The 25078-nt window shown below is 36.6% G+C and overlaps 1 protein-coding gene across 6 annotated transcripts in view; it reads right to left on the bottom strand.

The window, feature by feature from the left end:
* NRF1 (nuclear respiratory factor 1) overlaps nt 1–25078 on the bottom strand; it is a 145142-nt gene that overhangs the window by 92804 nt on the left and 27260 nt on the right. Inside the window, exons 1-2 of one of the 6 annotated variants that reach the window (XM_057504756.1) lie at nt 17531–17785; nt 17067–17158 (exon numbers count right to left, since the gene is read on the bottom strand). The exons of the other annotated variants lie outside the window; for them this stretch is intronic. The gene's annotated coding sequence lies outside the window, so the exon portion shown is untranslated. Of the gene's footprint in view, nt 1–17066; nt 17159–17530; nt 17786–25078 lie in introns of those variants that run through there. 6 annotated transcript variants of the gene reach the window in all.

Raw genomic sequence — 25078 nt, 5'->3', positions numbered from 1 at the left:
GAGGAAGACAAATGGAGCGGGGAGGGAGTGGAGGCCTGGGACCGCTGAACACCTAACCCTGGAGATCTGTTCTGGGAGGATGAACCTATATTCCATGGTGCTCTGGTGATTAGTGGGGTTGGAAAGCTAAGACAGGCGGAATAATCGGAGAGACTGAGATTCCAGCCACTTGTGGAAAACAGGGTTTCACATCTGGCTGCTCTGGGATGAAAGAAAGGCAGGTGGTATGAGAGACTTCCTAACAGCAAGAGGGCTGCTAAAGGGGCAAGGATTACACAGAGATTACTGCTAAGGAGAAAAAACAGGTAGACAAAATTATCCAGGCTCATTCTGCCCAGAAGGTTGGGAATTTTCAGGAGCTACAGGCGCTCTATCACCCTGGCAGGATACGCAGTTCCAAGGTCCCCCACCGTGATACACAGCCTGCTGCGCCTTCTTCCTGGCCAGTCCACACCTGGCTCGCAAACTGGCAGCCCCTGCCCTGGCATCAGACAGCCAGAGGGAAGTCCCACCTAAGGCAACTACAAACGCAAAGCATAGAGGCTTGCACCTATGTGTTTGGGCCACTGGTTCTGGCAGTGGAGACAGGCATAACAGCTGGGAAGCAGAAAACAGCTCTTTCTTCCTCCCCAGGCACCAGCACCTCCCCCCCAGGTACTCCCCTGTGACCCCCAACATCGCTCCAGGGGCCGAGCAGCTCCAAACAGGTAGAGCTTCTGGGCACTAGAGGGCACCAAATACAAACATGAAATGTCAAAGCAACCTGGTTTAAACAAAAAATCCTTAAACACCTGAAAAAGAATCAAGTGAAACTGACGTTGTCAATTTTCCTGAGATTTCAAAATAAAAATCATAAACATGCTTACGGAGGTACAGGAAAATATTCGAGAACTCAGGAACGAATTCCAATTGGAAATCCAAACATTACAGAATACAATGGAAAGTTATAAAAACAGATTAGATATGGTGGAGATGATAAATGAACTAGAAATTAGAGGAATACAAAGAAGCTGAGGCACAGAGAGAAAAAAGAATCTCTAGGAATGAAAGAATATTGAGAGAACTGTGTGACCAATCCAAACAGAACAGTATTCATATTCTACGGGTACCAGAAGAAGAAGAGAGAGAAAAAGGGTTCGAAAGTGACTTTGAGGAGGTTATTATTGAAAACTTACACCATCTGGGGAAGGATATAGTCTCTCAGGCCATGGAGGTACACAGATCTCCCAACACAAGGGACCCAAGGAAGACAACACCAACACATATAATAATTAAAATGGCAAAGATCAAGACTATTAAAAGCAGCCAGAGAGAGAAAAAAAGATTACCTATAAAGGAAAACCTATCAGGCTATCATTAGACTTTGCAGCAGAAACTTTACAAGGCCAGAAGGGAGTGACATGATATATTTAATGCAATGATGCAGAAGGGCTGCGAACCAAGAATACTGTGGGCAAGATTATCATTTAAATTTGAAGGAGAGATTAAATAATTTCCAGATAAGCAAAAGCCGAGAGAATTTACCTCCTATAAACCATCTCTACAGTGTATTTTGGAGGGACTGCTATAGATGGAAGTGTTCCTAAGGCTAAATAGCTCTCACCAGAGGTAATAAAACCACAGTAAAGATAGTAGAACAGTCAATTACCAAGTAAATGCAAAATTAAATCAACTACCCCCAAAGTCAATCAAGGAACAGACAAAGAGAACACAATATAATACTTAATATATAAAGAATGGAGGAGGAAGAAAAAGGGGGAGAAAAAAGAGAACCTTTAGACTGTGTTTGTAATAACATACTAAGTGAATTAAGTTAGACTCTAAGATAGAATGGAAGTTACCCTTGAACCTTTGGTAACCACGAATCTAAAGCCTGCAATGGCAATAAGTACATACCTATCAATAATCACCCTAAATGTAAATGGTCTGAATACACCAATCAAAAGACAAAGAGTCACTGAATGGATTAAAAAACAAGACCCATCTATAGGCTGCCTACAAGAGACTCACTTCAAACCCAAAGACATACACAGACTAAAAGTGAAGGGATGGAAAAAGATATTTTATACAACTAACAGGGAGAAAAAAGCTGGAGTTGCAGTACTAGTATCAGACAAAATAGACTTCAAAATAAAGAAAGTCACAAGAGACAAAGAAGAACATTACATAATGATAAAGGGGTCAATCCAACAAGAGGATATAACCATTATACATATCTATGTACCCAACACAGCAGCACCTACATATGTGAAACAAATACTAACAGAATTAAAAGGGGAAACAGAAGGCAATGCATTCATTCTAGGTGACTTCAACACTTCACTCACTCCAAAGGACAGAACAACCAGACAGAAAATAAGTAAGGAGATAGAGGCACTGAACAACACATTAGAACAGACTGACCTAAAAGACATCTACAGAGCACTCCACCCAAAAGTGGCAGGATACACATTCTTCTCAAGTGCCATGGAACATTTTCAAGAATAGATCATATACTAGGCCACAAAAAGAGCCTTAGTAAATTCAAAAAGATTGAAATTCTATCAACCAGCTTCTCAGACCACAAAGGCATGAAATTAGAAATAAGTTATGGAAAGAAAATGAAAAAGCCTATAAAAACATGGCTTAATAACATGCTCCTAAATAATCAATGGATCAATGACCAAGTAAAAACAGATATCAAGCAATATATGGAAACAAATGACAACAATAATTCAACAACACAAAAATCTGTGAGACGCAGTGAAGGCCATGCTAAGAGGAAAGTATATTGCAATACAGGCCTACCTCAGGAAAGAAGAACAATCCCAGCTGAACAGTTTAAACTCACAATTAACAAAACTAGAAAAAGAAGAACAAATGAGGCCCAAAGTCATTAAAAAGAAGGACATAATAAAGATTAGAGCAGAAATAAATAAAATTGAGAAGAATAAAACAATAGAAAGAATCGATGAAAGCAGGAGCTGGTTCTTTGGGAAAATAAACAAAATAGATAACCCCCTAACCAGACATACCAAGAAAATAAGTCTACACACATAAACAGAGTCAGAAATGGGAAAGGAAAAATCACTACAGACACCACAGAAATACAAAGAATTATTAGAGAATACTATGAAATATTATATGCTAACTGGATAACCTGGAAGAAATGGACAACTTTCTAGAAAAATACAACTTTCCAAGGATGACTCAGAAAGAAACAGATAATCTGAACACAGCAATTACCAGCAATGAAATTGAAAAAACTACCTAACAACAAACACCTGTACCAGATGGCTTCACTACTGAATTTTATCAAATATTTCGTGAAGACCTAATACACATCCTTGTGAAAGTTTTCCAAAATGTAGAAAAAGAGAGATTACTTCCAAACTCATTCAATGAGGCCAGCATCACTCTAATAGCAAAACCAGGCAAAGACACCACACAAAAAAAAGAAAATTACAGACTAATATCCTTGATGAACATAGATGCAAAAATACTCAACAAAATAGTAGCAAACCGAATTCAAAAATACTCAAAAAGATCATCCATCATGATCAGGTAGGATTTATTCCAGGGATGCAAGGATGGTGTAATATTAGAAAATCCACATCAACAAAAAGGATAAAAACCACATAATCATCTTCATAGATGCCGAAAAAGCATTTGACAAAGTTCAACATTCATTCATGGTAAAAAATCTCAACAAAACGGGTATAAAGGGCAAGTACCTCAACATAATAAGGCCATATATGACAAACCCATAGCCAACATCATACTTAACAGCAAGAAGCAGAAAGCCTTTCCTTTAAGATCAGGAACATGACAAGGATGCCCACTCTCCCCACTTTTATTCAACATAGTTCTGGAGGTCCTCACCATGGCAATGAGACAACACAAAGAAATAAAAGGCATCCAGATTGGTAAAGGAGAAGTTAAACTGTTCCTGTTTGCAGATAACATGATATTGTACATAAAAAATCCTGAAGAATCCATTCCAAAACTACTAGATCTAATATCTAAATTCAGCAAAGTTGCAGGATACAAAATTAATACACAGAAATCTTGCATTCCTATACACTAATGATGAACTAGCAGAAAGAGAAACCAGGAAAACAACTCCATTCACAATTGCATCCAAAAGAATAAAATACCTAGGAATAAGCCTGACCAAGGAAGTGAAAGACCTATACTCTGAAAACTATAAGACACCCATGAGAGAAATTAAAGAAGATACCAATAAATGGAAACACATCCCATGCTCATGGATAGGAAGAATTAATATTGTCAAAATGGCCATCCTACCCAAAGCAATCTACACATTCAATGCAATCCCTATCAAATTACCAACAGCATTCTTCAACAAACTAGAGCAAATAGTTCTAAAAATCATATGGAACCACAAAAGACCCCGAATAGCCAAAGCAATCCTGAGAAGGAAGAATAAAGCTGGGGGGGATTATACTCCCCAACTTCAAGCTCTACCACAAAGCCACAGTAATTAAGACAATTTGGTACTGGCACAAGAACAGAACAACAGACCAATGGAACAGAATAGAGAGCCCAGATATAAACCCAACCATATATGGTCAATTAATATATGATAAAGGAACCATGGACATACGATGGGGAAATGACAGCCTCTTCAACAGCTGGTGTTGGCAAAACTGGACAGCTACACGCAAGAGAATGAAAGTGGATTACTGTCTAACCCATACACAAAAGTAAACTCCAAATGGATCAAAGACTGAATGTAAGTCATGAAATCATAAAACTCTTAGAAGAAAACATAGCACAAATCTCTTGAATATAAACATGAGCAACTTTTTCCTGAATGCATCTCCTCAAGCAAGGGAAACAAAAGCAAAAATGAACACATGGGATTACATCAAACTAAAAATCTTCTGTGCAGGAAAGGACATCATAAACAAAACAAAAAGGCATCCTACAGTACAGGAAGATATATTTGTAAATGACATATCGAACAAGGGGTTAACATCTGAAATTATATATAAAGAACTCACATGCCTCAACAACCAAAAAGCAAATAACCCAAATAAAAAATGGGCAGAGGATATGAACAGACACGTCTCCAAAGAAAAAATTCAGATGGCCAACAGGCACATGAAAAGATGCTCCACATGACTAATTATCAAGGAAATGCAAATTAAAACCACAATGAGATATCACCTCACACCAGTTAGGATGGCCAGTATTGAAAAGACTAAGAACAACAAATGCTAGCGAGGATGCAGAGAAAGGGGAACCCTCCTATACTGCTAGTGGGAATGTAAACTTGTTCAACCACTGTGGAAAGCAATATCGAGGTTCCTCAAAAAACTAAAAATAGAAATATGATTTGACCCAGGAATTCCACTCTTACAAATTTACCCAAAGAATATAATTTCTCAGATTCAAAAAGATATATGCACGCCTATGTTTATTGCAGCACTATTTACAATAGCCAAGATATGGAAGCAACCTAAGTATCCATCAGTAGGTGAATGGGTAAAGAAGATGTGGTACATATACACAATGGAATACTATTCAGCCATAAGAAAGAAACAAATCCTACCATTTGCAACAACATGGATGGACCTGGAAGATATTATGGTCTGTGAAATAAGCCAGGTGGAGAAAGACAAGTACCAAATGATTTCCTTCATTTGTGGAGTATAACAGTGAAGCAAAACTGAAGGACCAAAACAGCAGCAGACACACAGACTCTAAGAAGGGACTAGCGGTTACCAAAGGGGAGGGGTATCGGGGGGCAGTTGGGGAGGGAGGGAGATCATGGAGAAGACAGTGTAGCACAGAGAAGACAAGTAGTGACTCTGTGGCATCTTACTACACTGATGGAGAGTGACTGCAATGGGGCATGGGGGAGACTCCATAATATGGGTGAATATAGTAACCACATTGTTTTTCATGTGAAACCTTCATAAGAGTGTATATTAATAATACCTTAATTTAAAAAAATTAAAAAATAAGTGATTATAGGAATATTTTAGAATACAAAATTCATATACAAAAAGTCAGTTACTTTCCTATATGCTAGCAATGAATAAATGGAATTTGAAATTAGAAACACAGTGACATTTATATTATCTAACAAAAAAAAAAGTAATACTTAGGTAAAAATCTAACAAAATGTATACAAGATCTATATGAGGAAAACTATAAAACTCTGATGAAAGAAATCAAAGAAAAACTAAGTAGAGATATATCACATCTTCATGGATAGGAAAATGCAATATGCTCAAGATGTCCTAACTTGACCTACAGATTCAATGCAATCCCAACCAAGATCCCAGTAAGTTATTTTATGGATATCAACAAACTAATTGTAAAGTTTACATGACCAGGAAAAGACCCAGAATAGTTAACACAATACTGAAGAACAAAGTCAGAAGACTAACACTATTTGACTTCAAGACCTACTCTAAATCTACAGTAATCAAAGCAACATGGTATTGGTGATAGAATAGACAAACAGATCAGTGGAACAGAAAAGAGACCCCAAAATTTCACCCCCATAAATATAGTCAACTGATGTTTGACAAAGTAGCAAAGGTAATACAATGGAGTAAAGACAGTCTCCTCAACAAATGGTGCTGGAACAACTGGACATCCACATGCCAAAAAATGAAGCTAGACAGAGACCTTACACACTTCACAAATTTAACTCAAAATGGATCACAGACCTCAATGTAAGATACAACTACAAAACTAGAAGGTAACATAGGAAAAAATCTAGATGACCCTGGATATGGTGATAGAACACCAAAAGGCAAAATCCATGAAAAAATTATTTGATAAGCTGAACATCATTAAAATTAAAAACTTCTGCTCTATGAAAGACACTGTTTATGAAAGAGAATGAGAAGATAAGCCACAGAGTGGGAGAAAATATTTGCTGAAGACATATCTGATAAAGGACTGTCTTCTAAAATACACAAAGAACTCTTAATACTGAACAGTAAAAAAATGAACTAGACTAAAATATGTCAGATGACCTAAACAGACACCTACCAAAGAAGATATATAGATGGCAATTAAGCATGAGAAAAGATAGTCAACATCATATTGCATTTGTGAACTACAAATTAAAACAATGAGATAACACCACACACTTAACTAGAATAGCTGAAATCTGAAACACCAACAACACCATATCTGACGAGGATGCGGAGCATCAGGAATTCTCATTCAATGGGTAATGAAAAATAGTACAGCCCCTTTGGAAGTTTATTACAAAAATATCCAGCAATTTGAGCTCCTTGATATTCACTTAAGTGAGTTGAAAACATGTCCCCCCAAAAAAACCTGTACAGAGATGTTTATAGCAGCTTTTTCTTAACTGCTAAAACTTGAAAACAATCAAGATATCCTTCAGTAGGTGAATGGATAAATAAACTGTGGAATATCCAAACAATGGAATATTACTCAGCACTACAAAGGAATGAGCTACCAAGCCTTGAAAAGATAGGGATAAGCCTTAAATACATATTGCTAACTGAAAGAAGCCAAAACCTGAGAGTACATATTATATAAATTTCAACTATATGAAGTTTTGGAAAAGGCAAAACTGGAAATAGTAACTAAGAATCATGGTTACCAGGGGTTAGGGGGAGGGAGGAATCAATAAGTGGAACACAGAAGACTTGTAAGGCAGTGAAACTACTGTGTATGATACTATAATGGTAGATACATGTCATTATACATTTGTCCAAACCCACAGAATATACAACACAAAAGAATGAACCATGATGTAAATTGCGGATTTTGGGTGATAATGATATGTTGCTATAGACTCACCCATTTTAACAAATACACCACTTCGATATGGGGGACACTGATAAATTGGGGAGGCTATGCCATTCAGGGGAGGAGGATGGAAAAACCATACCTTCCCCTCAATTTTATTTGTCAACTATACCTCAATAAAGGTGAAAAAAAATTTTTTTAATATTCTGACATATGTTATAACATGGATGAACCTTGAGGACATTCTGATAAGTGAAATAAGCCAGACACAAACACACAAATACTGTGTGATTCTACTTATATGAGGTCCCTAGAGTAGTCAAAATCATACAGACAGAAAGAAGAAGGGCAGCTGCAAGGGGCTGGGCTGAGGGAAAACTGGGGAGTTGTTACCCAGACATAGAGTTTCAGTTTTGAAGGCTGAAAAGAGTTTTGGAGACTCTTTGCACAACAATGGAAATGTGCTTACTACTCCTGAAATGTACACTTACAAATGGTTAAGATGGTAAATTTTATGTTATGTATATTTTACCACAATTAAAAAAACACCCTGACACCATTGTAACTATTGTGTGAAGAATAAATGGCTAATCATAGAGCAGAATAAAACTAGCTTTTATTATATATTTTTTAAACTGCACATTATTTGATTTTTTAAAAAGAAAATTTCTTAAAGGTAAAATTTCTCAGTCAGGGTATATGTATTAAAAATTTTGATGCATATTGAAAAGCTGAGTGCTTAATTTGTGCACTAACATTATGTCTACTTACATTACCCCCCCCAACACATACACATTGAAATTTGACTATCCTTTAATAGTACACAGCACTGCATGTCTAGAGTTTACAAAAAAAATATATAAAAAGGCAGCCATATAAATACAGAAATATTACCTTCATGGCTCTAAGTAAAAAAGGATATAATGATCTATTTCTGCAAAATTCTTCACTAATTTTTATTTTATATTATTGTAAACTCTTTTCCTTAAGAATTTCTAAAATCCTCTGTTCCTCTGAGTTACTGATTTCTTAAGCCTCATCCTGATATGTCTTTCTTCTTTACCTCAACAGTTTTCATGGAGATCACAAATTTTCAGTTTTCTGAGGCTCCTGATTTGTTTTATAATTCCTTTTTTTCTTCCCTAACTTTTATGACCTCTTTTCACTCTACACAACTCAGTCTTCTAACTTAGTGATTCTTAACTCTGGGACTATTCAGTTATCTCAAGGAGTATTCTGTATTTCAAAATAAAATTCACTTTAATTACAAAATAAAACCACAGGATGCCACATCCAACAAGATCAGGAATCATGCAACTATCATTTGAGCCCTTTTCTACACTTTCTTTTCTGCCTGATGTCACCTCCCCAGCCCTGTACCTCTGGGCGGCACAATGATGTCATGAACAAACTCACACTCTTATTTATTCAAATGGAGCTTTTGAGGAGGTACAATAATACGTATATAATACAGAGAGAAAAGAATAAATAAAGCACGGTAAAATGTTAACATTTGGGAAATCTGTATAATGAGAGTTCTTTATACTATTTTTGCATTTTCTAAAAGCCTGAAATCACATCAAAATACAATTATTTATTTATTCTTTTTTAAAGAGAGGTACTTGATATAGTTTCATCCATATCTTATGTTTGGTGTGTTTCAGAAGAGTATAGGGAATATATTCTAACCCTGAGATTTGTACATAATAAAATACAACCCTATTTAAGTCACACAATAAAACATAATATATGAGAGGAAAACACCATTAAAATACTATTTTTCCATCCATTTCACTGTTTTTCTAGTGAAAGAGACAAACTGCTTAGGGCATTTTAGAATCCTGGGTGCTTCAAAATTGTTTTTAAATGATTTGGGATTAGATGGCATCTAACTGCTTTTCAAAGGGATTTGTATGCTATGCACTTGGCATAATGGATTTCAATTATTTTCTCCAGAATGCAGTTCACCGCATAAATCAATAGGGCTGTCTGCTTCAAAGGCTTGTCACTTCTGCCCAGCCCCTCATCTCTTTCTGCCTCTCTTCCCATCCCATCCTTTCAGCTTAACCATTTTTATTCAGCACACTCTGTGATGAGCACACTATGTATTTCAGACTTCTTTGAACCACAGTGGGATACTCGTAAATGATCCCTTCAGTGTTTTCATAAAATAATAAATAAAATGGGTTGTCTAGTGCCAGATATGATTGACATACACATATTCCTGGAGATCATAATACCCTACCTACCCACCCAGTCATTTTAAGTGAAGCATTTTAGCTTTCATCCATGAGGAGTCATTTTCTCTGAATGCAAAAATGATGGGACTGTTAGAAGATGAGAATACATTGAATGATATGAATTTTAAAAACAGCATAGGCTATTTACCACATATCCAGAATGCCGGACAACTTACTTTAACCTCTAAGCCTCAGTTTCAACATTTTTTTTAATGAAAGGAAAAGAAAGTAATTATCCTCAAAAGGGTATGAGGGTTAAATGAGGTCATCCATATAAAGTAAGGAACACAGTGCCTGGCACATACATGCTTAATATTAATTACTATGATGATGCCAGAATTCCTATTTCTTAATGATTCTATCCTTCTTGATTCATTACTTGAATGGTCTTGCAAGGAATGGGCCTCAATTTCTTCATCTTTAAATTAGACATCCATCTCTGAGCACATAGTTTTCTTAGTTGTATGTAAAAGATTTAAAGTTAGGCATCTAAAAAGCCCTTCTTTATTATATTAACTCCAGCTCTAGGATCTGTTCTCCTAGACATAAAATAAAGAAATTATAGGGAACCAATGACGCTAGCATAATTTCATCACAATGCACAAAATGGGGAGCCAACAGATGGACCCAACAGTGATTCCCCTGAACAGATATGAAAAACAAGATAAAAGCACCAGCAACATAAAAAAACCTGTGTCTCTAAATGTCACATCCAAATAAAAAGGCCTATCTGTCTATCACTTGGAGCCAGTGATGTTCAGCAGATTAGTCAATACTCTATTAAAAAAAATAAAATAAAATAAAACACTCTCCCAAACAATAATGTAACAGTATTAATTTTAGTAAAACCTCTTTTTTAATTAGCCTGGATCATTACCTGGGATGCAATATGTGCTTCATCTAAGGGTTCTTCTTTATTAAGTGAACTATAAGGAGTTGTGGAGGTGGAGGGGGCAGTTTGGTACAGAGGAGCTCCTTCTTTTGCCTTTCCAGGCCAGTAAGGGTGGGTGTTGCTACAAGAGGAGGGCATTCCCCGCCTGGGGCAAGTTTCCTGTGCATTCAGGGAGACAGAATACTCTACAGTGGGACTGAAAGATAGTGGAAGAGCAGAGAAAAACAGATTTTCTGGTCTCAGAGCACCCTGGTAGTTGTAGTCAATACTATCCAGGGAGCTACTGGAATTCGGATGAAATGTCTGAGAGAGTTAAATTTAGTCTAATCCACACATAATGGATGAGATTAAGTGTAGAGTATTCTAAAAATCAATGTGGGAAGAAAAAAGAGCCCAGCAAATCTAATCAAGGTATAACTAAATATAAAAAAGAGCACTAGTTTAATCAATAGTATTACCATATCAAAAGAAAAGCTGTAAGAACTGCCTAAGGGAGTCACAGAGCAAGTATCTACAGTCCAAACCAGGGGCAGCAAAACTGAGAGGCTGAACATTTCTGGGGATGACCAAAACCCCAAATCTCACAAGTAGGATAGGAATTTCACTCAACAGAACAGACTTTCTTAAAGAAGTCAACTGATTTGATTTGATTCGTGGAGGACATCAGGTAATAGATGAAAGTCTCACCACAGCAGGAGAAACAACTGCACAAGAAAGTCAAGGTGAAATGAGAACCAAGGTAAAATGTGGCTTAATTCTGAGTAATAAATGGAGCTTAAGACAAGAAGAATCCATTTGGTCTCCCTAGGAATATTCTCTTCCAAATAGCCCAAGGGTGATATTGGACTTGCAGAGAAAAAAATGTTCTTCCATACTGCAGGGCTTCTTCACGAGGGAAGAAAGAAGCCAGTCATGTATCCAGTTTATAATTTTCCATTTTCAGATTCCAGAAGATAAAAATGCAGAAAATTTAATAGAAGACAAAACAGAATGTAAAGGTTATGATCCATGGCAATTTAAAAGCAATGATGAGGCTGAGAGAAACAAGGGAGTAGGAGGTGGGTGGAGAGATGGAGGAAAGGCTAGGAACACGAATATTCTATCTTTATACAGTGAGGGAGTCAGAAGTACTATTGAGACAGGGACCATGGATGTAGTCAGAGTAGGGTGAGAGCCTCCGGAGGGGGCAGGGTGGAATATTTGCAGTCAGAGCAATGTAACTACATGCAAGGAAATACCCCTGCTAAAACTCTATGTTAAACATTGAGCTCTAGAATCATTCTTCAGTGAAATCAGTTAATGTTCCCCAGATAAAGAAGAGTAGCACATGCTTTATTATGCTAACCATTTATAATCATGTGTAAGGTTCACTTCAGCATACTAAAAGGCCCAGGCCTATGTGCTGTCTTTCCTCCTTCAGATCTGATGAAGTGATTTTGCAAACTGGGCAACTAATTTAGCAAGTAAGCCCAGGCATAAACAACACAGTAAAAGGCAGGAAGGATTCCACCTTAAAGATAAGATTGCATTTTAATACCCAAGAAGTTAAGACGTTAGAAATTCTTAATTTACTCTTTAGCAAACAATACCTCAGCCCACCTTGGGGGCTGAGCAGGTGGCCTTGTTTCATATGCTCCCAGACCAAGATGCTGGTATCTCAGAGAAACCATCAGAGGAAGTTGCTTGTGTTAAGTTAATCCTAAATATTCAGAGACCACTTAACAAGTCCACACCCCTAAGTTTTTTTCATGTTCTCGAAAAATCCTCAGCTGCCTATAAAACCCCCGAGACAACGCACCACTATGGACTCTCTTGTCCCCTCCTAGAGGAAGCTGGGAGCTCTATCCTTTCACTGTATCTAAATAAAAGCCTGTACCTTGCTCTACCTTGACTGTTTGTGAAGCTCATTCTTCGGCTCCGCAAACAAGAACCCCGGCATCACTACAAAGAGCAGATAGAATAACTTAGTGTTACAATGTAGCTATTAAAATGAAGGGGAAAGGAAGGGAATACTATGAGGTAATTCTTACATTGAAGGAAGCAGAAATGACCAAGTTTGAGAAATCAAGAAAAAGTATAGACATGTTATTTTACAGTTTATGGAGTGTGAGTAAAATTGTAACATTTCCAGAGTATCTCGCCTGGCTTTAGAGCATTTGCATATCCTTAGGAATGGAGAGAAGTTCATCTCCATGTTAATGGATAATTACCTGGAAAACCGAGGGCGTGTCTGAACCTGAGAGTTTAAAGGGAGGGGCTGGCTTGCTTGCTTGCTGGCTTCTTCTGGAGCAGAGGAGAGAGCCGGCTCTGGAGTGCAGTTTGTAAGCAATAAACAGGTTTTAAACTTTATTTCTCCCTTTGACTGATTTTGGTTTTTAGAGGTATTTTGCCCCGGGATTTCCTCTCCCCGGACTTACATGGAGGAATTATTGTTTGAGAATATTATAAACAAAATGGTTAAACTATAAATAAAAAGAGTTAAAGTAATTGTCTCAAAAGTGGGATGGGGGTAGGGGATGAGTGTGGCAAAAGGCCACTGATTTTCATTATAAATCCTTCTATTTGATCTTTTATCATATGAATGTATTACTTTGACATTAACACTTTAACAAAATGAACTTAAAAAAATAACTTTAATATAGCCTTCTAAACTGATCCTTTTGAAACTTAAAATTAAATGACATTCTAAAGCAAATTGTCACTAGAAAGATCAATTCCCTTTCTCACGAGAACAGCACAGTGCAAGTTTACAAAGTCTTGCCTTGAGTAAAACTAACTTCCTAATTTGGACACCGTGAAAGTAACAAAATTTTGTCTGACTATAATCATATAATATTTTTTATTCCTGTATGTTTATAATATTTGCAAATATACATAACAGTCTAAGAATCCAGTTAATAATGACACTTTAATATATGTGAGAAAAACAAGCTTTATTACATAACTTCATGACTTAAGTATGAGTGGATGGTTTTATGAAAACAATATTATAAGCTCACTGAAGGCAGCAGGGCTTGGGTCCATAAAGTATAAATAGTAGCTATTATAATTTGCTCTTTAATAAATGCCTGGGGATAGATGGTTACACATTTTAATTACTAAAGCTAAACTCAGGCAATTACAGCTTCTGTAATTCCCCTATAAGGTTGTGTCACCTATTCACCTCATCTCTCAATTCCAAGCCCTCTCTTCTATACTTGTTCTGAACTGCTATATACCTAGCTCTGAGGGCTGGGTCAGTCAATCTTGTTTACCAGACTCATCTGCCAGCTTCCTATTAGGTTTTACCAAGAGGAGGCAACAGCATGAGATGGGAAAGGAGGGGAGAAGGGATTTCCTTGCTGTCTCCACTCCTATCAATGTTGCTCTGGCAACAGAGGACAGCTTCATCTCCCAACTCCAGCTGTGCTCCTTCTGTCCTGCGTGGCATCCCATTCAGAGGTCGGACTATCAGCTGTGCGGGGGCCCCTTTGAGCTTCTAGATTCTTCTCTTCTGTTCCCACAGCCCTAGGGGTGGTAGCTGCTTCCTGTAGTTATTAATCTCTGCATTACCTCAGTGCTCATTCAGTTTTCCAACACCTGTGTAACTAATTCCCAGAATTAAATTCTCTGAAATACCTATGGTTTTGCTCGGTCCTGACTGATAAAAAGGGAAGAAAACATGTACCTGTCAGAAATTACTCACAGAGTGCTGGTACACAGCATAATTTTATATTGATTTCTATAAGTCCATATGATAAATGTACTGACAATTTATACTGTCAATCAAGTGATTCTAAGGAAATTTTTATAAGGCCACCACGAGGGTTCTCTTTCTATTCACTGATGAGGTTGAATTCAAAATCAGTGTTTGATGAATCATGAGGAGAGAAATGAGACACTTAATAGTGAGAAGGGGGTACAGACAGAAAGGGAAGTAGGAGATATAAACACAAATTTTCATCTGCTTGAGTATATCTTACCTACTTTTTGAATAAGGCACTTAGTAAGTCTAACTTTCCAGCAAACCTCAAAACTGACGTCACAGCAATACAATAAATGTCTTTTATGGAAATAATAATGACAGTCACAGAAAGACTTACCATATTATTCAATGAATACACCAGATTAGGTTTGGACAAATCAAAGAAAATGTTGTTCTATGGCAGGTTTGACCTTCATTTATCACTCTTAAGTTCTTAGCAGACCACTGAGATCTGTGCATATCTACTGAAAATCCATAATGGGTACTAACTATAATTTCCAGTGTAGCTTGCATCAATTTAGAGTTATTATTTTTTCTTATATAACTGGACACAAAGAGTACAGGGTATGCTAAATCATCAAGTATTTTTTTCATTCAGCTGTCCTAGAGGAAAGACTAGATTATCTTTCTATTCTCTCTACAATAAAAATTTTATAAAGTTATTGTTATGTGAAGAGGTTTCAATTAGCAAGAGTAGACAACCAAAAACATAGGGGGAAAGAATTACAAAGCTGTGCCAAAAATCGGAAAGAACTGTGTGATTTTTCTGGGTTTTGACTTGTTTATAGTTTTTAAAAGGTATTAAAACTTGAGAAAAAAAAAAAAAAAGAGTACAGGGTATGCAAAGTCTCTCCATTCCACCTCATTCATACCTGCTTTAAAGGCTTACCCTCACTGCTGTAGCTGGATGGTTGACTCTGGAGCCAGAGTATTGGATTCACATTCTCGCCCTGACACTCGCTAGCACCTTAGACAAGTTTCACTTGACTTTTATGCCTTAGTTTTGTCATCTCCCAAACAGAGAGAATAGTACTACTGAATAGAATTACTGTGAAAACCAAACGAGTTAATATATGCACAAAGGCTTAAAATGGGGCATAGTATATAATGAGTGCTATGTAAGTGTAACCTATTATTATTATTATTGCTATGATTATTACTCCACACAAAAAGACAGGAAAAGCACATCAATGACAAAGGGAAAGTTACACGGTTTGTTTTTATACTGAGAGAAAAAATGCTTATAGAACACAAACTAGGAGTTTTGACCATCCAAGGATCTCTATCAGACAGTAGTTTTTGACCTTTTTTGAATTATGGACCCTTTTTAGGATGTGCAAAAGCTACATACCTTCTCCCTAGAGAAATGCATACACACACAGTATTTTCCAAAATATTTCAGTGTTCTTGGACTCAAATCACAAATAGATTCTTTCATGATGATACAGCTATGCCAAAGCTGAAACACCAGAGGGTGCCACAACCAAAGAAAAATGTAAAGAAAGCACAAGGACTTTCAGGTTGCTTAAAATTCTTCAACTGGAACAAACATCCTTTTAGAGAAAAGAATAGTTAGGTGAAAAAGAAACTATTTCACCAAATGCTTTAAAACACATCAACTCTTCTCTAGGTTTTAGATCAACACTGTGCAACAGAAATTTCTGCAATAATGAAAATGTTCTCAATTTGCACTTGTGACGAGTATGACTAAGGAATTAAAATCTTAATTTCATTTAATTTTAATAGCCACATGTGACTATGGCCACCACACTGAACAGTGCAGTTCCACACTGTATTTTTAAGTTTTGAAGTTATTTGCTTCTGATCACAAGTCATTATATATCATTGTTAAATAAATTTCTAATAGAGTGGATTCAATACAGTAATTCAGACCAATCTGTCCTGTGTGAAAATTCAACACTTCAAAGACGGAAAGAAGATGGGCTCTCCTGGCCCTAGGTCCACAGTCAAAAGTAAAGTTTTCTTTTACTCATTGCAGAAAACCCTATCTACCCAATTCCCCAACTGTGTAGCTTAATCCACTGAGCTATAAGAGCTTTAAGAAAACAAGCACAAATTAATAAAGTGAAGTAAGAAGGCTTTTGTCATTTAAAGAAGAAAAAAATCATATTCTGGTGATAATCACCAAGGGCTAAGGGAGCACTGAGAAGAAAAGACTGCAAGGACACCAAGTGGTTATCATGAAGGAGAAGACAGTCTTCAGCCAGAAGTCTGTCAGGTATCAGAATGAAAGAAGGGTACTGTGGGCAGAAGCAACAGCTAGTGAAATCACATGGCACAGTAAGGGGACATCATCAAACTCCCAGACAGTGGACTCAGGAGAAATCTGGAGACCAAAGGAACAGCATTCAGGTGTCTCCACACCAGATTCTTTACTCGACAATTTAATCTGCTGAAAATAAAGCTAATGCTGACCCACCTGTCAAAGATGAAAGTAGTCTATCCTCATTGCACAACACCTTACAGTTTACAACCCTGTGTCTGGCACAGTGCCCTGAGTGGAGAAGGTACCTAATGAATATTGATGACAATAAAAAGGATTAGAAAATGCATTCTCAAATATTCAGATGCCTATTAACAGTTACAAATATCAACCAAAAGCAGGTGAGTTACTGAAGATACCCTGAATTAGACATGCTGGATAGAAGTTTAGTGTGCCCAGGCATCTCCAAGTGGATCAGAATGCAGCTGGCTCTTTTTGCAGAAAAATCGTTTGTCCACAGCTGCTCCCCAAATTACCAAAAATTAAATAAGTAGCTGTCATGTAATAACAGGATTAGAGGCTACCTCAATTTCCATTAACGAAAAATAACATAAATTGCCAGAAGTCCCACCCTCAGTCTCAGACAAGCACAAAGAACACTTCTATCAAATCCTGCTTACTGTGAAATGTAGCATTGTTGCCTGGTTGCTTCTGTGGTGGGCCTCGATCCTGCTGGGTCTGTCATTACACAACCAACATTCAGTTGAAGCTGTTTCTTAGATATTGGTGGACAGTTAATGCATGATTTTTTTTCAAGATAACTTACAAAGGTATAGGTTCAGTGCTACAGATCTAAGTATCTCTACAATTCAATCATTTCCTCACTCTTTCCACAAATATTTACTGAATTCCTACCAAGTACTCCTAGATTATGTTGGAATTAGTATTTCAAGAAAAACTATGACTGGCAACCCTAATTTTTTGTCTTTAGTTTAACAAATTTATTATCATATAAGTGACACCTGTTCTTTTTGAGTAACTGAGAAAATACAAAAACTAAAAAGAAATCACCACTACCTGAAATGGGCACATTACAGAAATCACCACTCCTGAAATGGGCACATTACCAAGTAAACAATTTGGTATATATGTTTCTAGAATTTTTCTCCTATGATTGGTTTTGTTTTGCTTTGCTTTGTTTTAAACAAAAGTGAGGCTATACTGTACCAACTATTTTACAAATTTTTTAAATTTAATAAAGGATAAAATTTTCATGTTAAAATTTTTACATCCAGGAAATGAAAGGTGAAATAGAAAAAGAAGAGACTTTTACAGCTGGAAAATTTGCCTCCATTTCTAAGAGTGCACATTGCCATTGCAGCATTATCCTCCCAGTATGGACTATCATATTTTAAAAATCGATATTTTATAATTGAATGTGTTTTCTGTTTGGACTTTTATTTTCTTTTGATGTCAAAAACAGACCTGTGCCTTCAAAGCTCACCAAAAGCCTTAACAGATACACACATGCTGTCACTCATATATACACATTTTCCCATTTTCTAGGTATGAAAACCCCAATAAACTATACTAGAAAAAAAAGGGCCAATGATTATTTAAAGCTTACATTTTAAAAGCAAAGTAATGTTATTGTGTCCCTCTTATGACTTGTTTTATTATTGTTACCAATAGTTTGGGCTTATTTAGAAAATATATGGTATAAAATTTTCAACCAATCAAACGTGATTATTTTCAAGAACTATTACTGAAAGTTCATGAATTCAAAAACAGCTGAATAATATTATTTATTTTAAGTTTTACATATACTGGTCTGTCCTCTATCAGTTACTGAACTGTTAGACTATAGGATAATTATCTTGTGTCCCGGTAAATAGTGAACACAGAAATATCAGCATTTTATATAGTTTCACATTAACTCAAGAATTCTAGGAGGTGATTTGTTGATATTGCCTATTTTTAACAAGTACCTTTTATGATTCTGTGCTAGTATTCAGTTACATGTCTTACGGAGAAAAGAACCAGCTTCATTAAGAAAAGTGCCAGTTAGATATGAAAAGTTCTTTTTCAGTGTCATAGATACGTTTTCTTTGAAAAGATTTCCTGATGACCTATTGATTGATGTTTATATACTCAGTGATTTTTCTCATTTAAAAACTGATCACCTAGTATTTTACTTATAGCACCTAAGACAGTGCTTTGCTCATAGTAGGCATGTATTATTGTTGTTTGACTAAAACAGAAAACTTAACTCTTTATCTGATCTATTCATTTGAGAGATAAAGCATTTCATGTATTTGATAACATTTGATCACATATTTGATAACACTCCATTTATGTAAGTCAGACATAGGCCAATTTTATTTACTCAGAATGTGGAGGAAACAGATCAGTGAACATCAGCAAAAATAAATTCTTACCTGGTCAAGAACTTTACTGATTAAAAGACTGTTTAAGTTCATACCCATTTGAAGTTTTCATAAAAATAAGGTTACTAATTTAATAAGATTCATTATCAGCTTTCCCTAGGTTAGCTTTTTGGATGCATTGTGTTAGTTACACTGTGATCAGAATAACCGAGGAAATGAAACCAGGACTAGATGGACTAGTAATGTAACAGAGCATAAGAGTTTGTTTGGTGGTAAGCCAATGATGATTCAAGGAATTAGTAGTATTTGTAAACTGAAATGCAGGGAGTGAATTGGAGTTAGGCAAGCAAGCACACTTGAATATTAAATAATTAGAAGAGCAGTGGGTCAGGAATCAGAGACAGAGCTACTTCGACCAGGAACATTTGAACACCAAAGGTTGAAGCCAGATGGGTAGTCAAAACCTAGGCATTTGGGAAGCAGGAAATTTATAGCAACCAAAGAAGCAACGAAAGGTAGGCAGGGAACCTCAAGCCTGTGACACCTCAATTCAGGAATAATTTCCCTCTCACCCAGTCAGAGACATCTTAAATGCTGCTTCCTGTTGGAGCCAAGGCTAAAAGGGGAGTTTAGGCTTTCGGTGCCCTGTATTTGGAAGCAGGGAATTGAATAGAAAATTTTTCTAGCTTTAAAAAAATGGCAAATCCCAAGGAACTCATTGACAGAGATGTGAAACAACAACAAAAGAGGAAACAAAATAAGTATAAATCGTATTAGTCTAAGGCCTTTAATTTAGAGAGAAGAGAAAACCACCCCAAACATATAATTAGTTTGATGAGCAAGTTGCTAAATAATTACAATTCATAATGATTTTTAGTTATCAAGGGTTTCATTGTATTCAGTGTACTCAAATTTATTAAATGATACTTTTTACGAACTTTTTAATGAAAATGGTTAAAGTGAAAATAATTTTGGCTCTTGAAGGAAGTCAGACTTATTTATAACATACATATTTATAAAGAATACCTCCATTCATGATGGGGCAGTATATACACTACTATAATTTATAAACATTGTTTATACTTTTGCATCACCTAGATTATATGGATTGATATGCTATTTTTAGAACAAAGTTTTCATAGTATGTATTTTTCACAATTTATGTGACTTCAAGTAAGACTGAGTCTAAGTTTACCTTTGGTAATTTTGTACATAATTGGAGATATGTCTCAAAATTTTTAACATTTGGATTTCCTTAGTTGTACGAAACACAAATGTAAAACTCTTATGTGGAAAGATCTGTATAAAATTGACTTAGGTATTTAAATTGGAGAAAAATATAAAACTTTTGCTCTATTTTCTTTCAAGACTATCTTTGCTTAAAACAATTATGCAAAATGTATATACATATATTTTTTAAAATCAGAATGTTTATACTAGATTAAGTGTTTCATCATATTAAATGGTACAGATTTTGAAAAAAAAAAAAATGTTTACATCATTTTAATATTTACAGACCATTCCCTGTAAAAATATATAGTAATTTTACTAATTCCCTAAAGTCAATCATTGATGTTGTTTCCAATTTTTCACTACTATAAACAGCACTATGATGACAAGTCTGATATTCAATAAATACCTGTTGAATAAATAAGTACACGAATGGTTTACAAAGATAAGTCGTTAGCACATACCTGATTATTTGAAGGACATATAACTTTGAGTAATCATACAGTTACGATTCTAGACTTGCTCTTATAGCAAGCATAGAAAGGTAATGCAGTAAAAACAGCAACCTCAACATAAAGTCAAGTACATAATATTTGGATAGAGGACAGAATGAAAGTACTAACCTTGACACAGCTCCCAGAAGATAGAGTATAGAAAGAGGGAAGTACAAGGGCACTTTGAACACCATTTACAGAATGGCAAGTTGAGATCCTATTGAAAGTTGATGGATCAAAAAATAAGTTTATCATTTAAAATTATAAAAATAATTAATAAAAGACTCAATAATATAAATATCAAATAATGGTAAATGGAGAGAGAGGGTAGAAAAAGTGAGTTAAATTCTTATTTTTCATACTAAAAAATCCACAGATATTGTCTAAAGTTGACAAATGAAGAACAGAAGCTTACATATATTAAATCATATGGAAATAACTCTAGGAGATGCTAAAAAGAGAAACAGTGAAATAGTTTTTAAAAATTGTCTCTGGACAATAGGGCTGGGGATAGGAAGGAAAGAGATGAAGCAGAAAACTCATGTTTTCTTCATCATAAGCTTTCCTCTGCTGTTTGATTTTTTTGGAAGCACAAATGATACTTTGATGAAGGCTGGCTGAAAAATCTGTAACTATTCACTTTGGCTCCCCTAACTATATCCTGACAACTAGTCAGACCCAACTTCCCACAGAACTTTCCTTTAACCAGAGGCAAAGTTAAAAATACCTAAAACCGAGACCATCTAGTCTGATTTTCTCATCTTACAGATGTAAGTTCAGACCCAGAAAGACTAAGGGAGTTAGTTACCCAAAGTCACATCTCTAGACGGTGGCGAAACCAGAACTCAAATTCACGTGTCCTGCCTCCCGATCAAGTACTCCATCAGAGACCTACCCATTGTCCTGGCTGGAGCACAGTCTCTGATCGTTACTGGCTTGGGCTCCTTTACTGCTGTCTTCTGTCTCACACTATCATGTGCATATCTTCAAGCTAAAACTTGGGTTTTACTGAGGGTCCAGTGAATCTGTATTGTAAAGTAGCAGGCATACTGAAGTGATTTTTCATGCTGTACCTGCAATCACCCATCCCAGACCCTCTAACATGCCTATTTTCCCCACCCACTGTCTTAAAGGATGTAGCTACTTTGAGAACTGGTTCCTACAAACTGAGAGGCCTGACAGCATGCTTCTCAGCCATGGAAATAAATGCAATTCATGTTTCCAAGCAATGTCTTTTGAAGATACAATTTTCTGTGAGCACCAGGGTTGTCAACTGATTCCATGTTTTTCTTCATCCATATTAAATGGTTTAGGTAACTACCCACTCCCACTTTCAGTAGATGGAAAGGGAATGAAATTGTTTAAAAAGGACAAGGGGCTTGAGGAAAATGGAGAATTGTGCATGTAATTTTTATGTTTGTAATCATTATATCATTGTACAAAAATTATTTTTAAATTGAATTTTAAATGGCATAAAAGTCCCTATTATTAATTATATAGATTTTTAATGCAAATTTAAAAACAAGAAAATAAAAAAACATGTAGAAATGGGGGCCAGACCAATCACTGGAAACCAGGTTCAAGAGTCAAGATCTAACAAGCAAAACCCCAGTATGTGCTGTATTTTCCATAAACTGTGGACAGTTTATGGATGATGTATTCATTGTCTAATTTAAATAGTGAATATTTAAAAACTTGCTTTCTCACACATGGAGATGGGCATAAAGAAAACAGCAATACTGATTAATGTTGAAAAGTGGTGAGAAGTGAACCTAACACTCAGTATTTTGTGGTCACTTCCTGTGTTTTACTCCCGGATCCACTGTGAAACAGAGAGTTAAGAGGCACAAACATATAGTTTGGTGATTGCAGTATCCACCTGAACCGAAGCTTTTTTTAAAGTTAAAAAATGTATATGAAAGCACTTTATAAGTGCAACATGCTGCTGAGTAAACACAACACATTATTTCATTGTGGAGCAAGAAAATGAGGCAGAAGAGGAAATGATTATTGCATCCAGTCAGGCAACCATCCATCCTGCATTTGAGTGCCAGGATCCGAGGGTTAGGGCCAAAAGCAGCTCCAGCTCTGGTCAGAGGAAGACCCTTTAAGCCAAAGCAGGCATCACACCCTGTTTTGTGTAACCTGCAATATTTTTTGTTTGGTTGGTTTTTAGACAGGAATGAACTGCCAACATTTTACAACTGGGAAACAGCATAAAAGTTCCAGATTTCTGACTTCTCTTGAAAAGTCAGGAAGCTCTGGAAGCACCAGGAAGCAGTATTGTATGAAAAGCTTGGTCTCAGAGTCAGTTCTGCCATTTGATAGTTTCAAGTTACTTTACCTCCCTGTGTGTTTCAGTTTCCCTATTTATACACTGGTGAGATGTATTCATACCTTCCTCAGAGTGCTGATGTGAGGATTAAACGCATGAAATAATTAAGTAAACACGCACTCAGCAGAATGCCTGCCCCCACCAATAAATGCTAACCATTTCAGACTGGCAACAACTGACTAGCTAGGAGGAGCAGGAAGCACTCCTGTCAATGACAACTCTCTTCAAGATGTCCACTCCAGGGCTGCCTGGCTCATTTGCAATGCCAGCTCCAGAGGTTGCAACCTCTAATAGCAATACTTTTCACTGTTATGTATAAATCCTAAGGAAGATAGTTATAAGGAGAGTGGGGCTCAAAGGAGAGGGTAGGTAATACAATCAGACAACAAACATTTACTGAGGAACAGGTTCTAGACAAAGAAACAAAGTGATAAGCAAGAAGGGAGAGGCCCTAACCTCAAACAGCTTACATTCTGGTGGAAGCAGCCATAACACCAAAGACATAAAGGAATAAGCAAGAATTTCAGGAAATGACATGTGCTACCCAGAAAATAAAATAACACAATATGATAAGAAAATGGCTGGGGGTGGGGGGCATACTCTGATAAGACACCTTTGATTTGCAGCCTGAATGGATGGATGAGAAGGCAGTCATGGGAATAGCCTGGTGAAAACAGGGAAGCTGGAGGGAGACAAAGTTGGAAAAAATCATGTAAATCCTTTGTAGGCTTTGGAAAGGAGTTTGGATTTTATTCTGATGAGGAAACATGGAGTAGCTATTGGAGAGGGGCGTCCTGAGGGCCAGGAGTCGGGTGGAAGTATTCGGAGCAGAGGAAACAGTATGGCATGGGAGCACCACCAAGCAGCGAGTGCACCAGAGGTTTAGCTTGGGGGAGGCCAGAAGGTGGGGCCTTTATATGCTGTGCAGAGTGATTTTTACTTCATCTTATTGCTCAGTGGTACTCAAGAATATGAACATCCTTTTAAAATGACCAAAAGAGAAAAAAGAAAAAGAAACCTCTACTACATTATGGTTGTATTTATTCAGAAAAAGAGATAATGAAGAGTATATTCTAAATTACTTAGCTTACTTGATAATTATAAGCAATACTTTTGGAACATGGTATTCTTTTCAGCCAACAGAAAACCATAGGTCACAAGAGTCCTTTGCTGTAACTCCTGGCCACCCTCAGGGTTCTAAGCTACAGGATAAAAGCACTGCTAAAGGTGTTGCAAACATTCTTCAAAGCTGTGTGGTGGCTTGGGAAGAACTGGGGTAAAGGCAGTCAACCAGTCAGGTACTAATTCAATGGTCCATGAAGGAGCGCTCATGGGGGCCTGAACTAAGGCAATGCTGACAGAAAGTATGGATGGAATATTAAGGAAAGGACTTAGTGAGCAACTGGATGTGAACAGTGAGGGAATGGTTAAATCCAGGATAACTCCTGTTTCTGGCTTGGGTTAGCAGGTGGCTCGTTAACCATGGCAAGGAACAGTGAAAGAGCACATGTGCAGAGGAAGCTAGTACATGACAATATTCACGAGCTATCCAAAGAGATGCCCAGTTCTGGAGATGTGATGCTGGTATAAGTTTGGGATTCATCAACAAGGAGATGGTAACGACAGCACAGAGCTGAATAAAATTGACCAGGAACAGTCTGTAACATGGACAACAAAAGAAGTAAGGAAACAAAGGGATATACAGAGGGAAACAATACCACCACCATGTAAGAATGAGAAGTTAGATGGGAAAATGAAGATCAGGAGACAGTAGTGTCACGG

This window comes from Manis pentadactyla, chromosome 7, assembly GCF_030020395.1.
Source record: "Manis pentadactyla isolate mManPen7 chromosome 7, mManPen7.hap1, whole genome shotgun sequence".
NCBI lineage: Eukaryota > Metazoa > Chordata > Mammalia > Pholidota > Manidae > Manis > Manis pentadactyla.
This window is presented reverse-complemented; position numbering and strand designations above follow the sequence as displayed.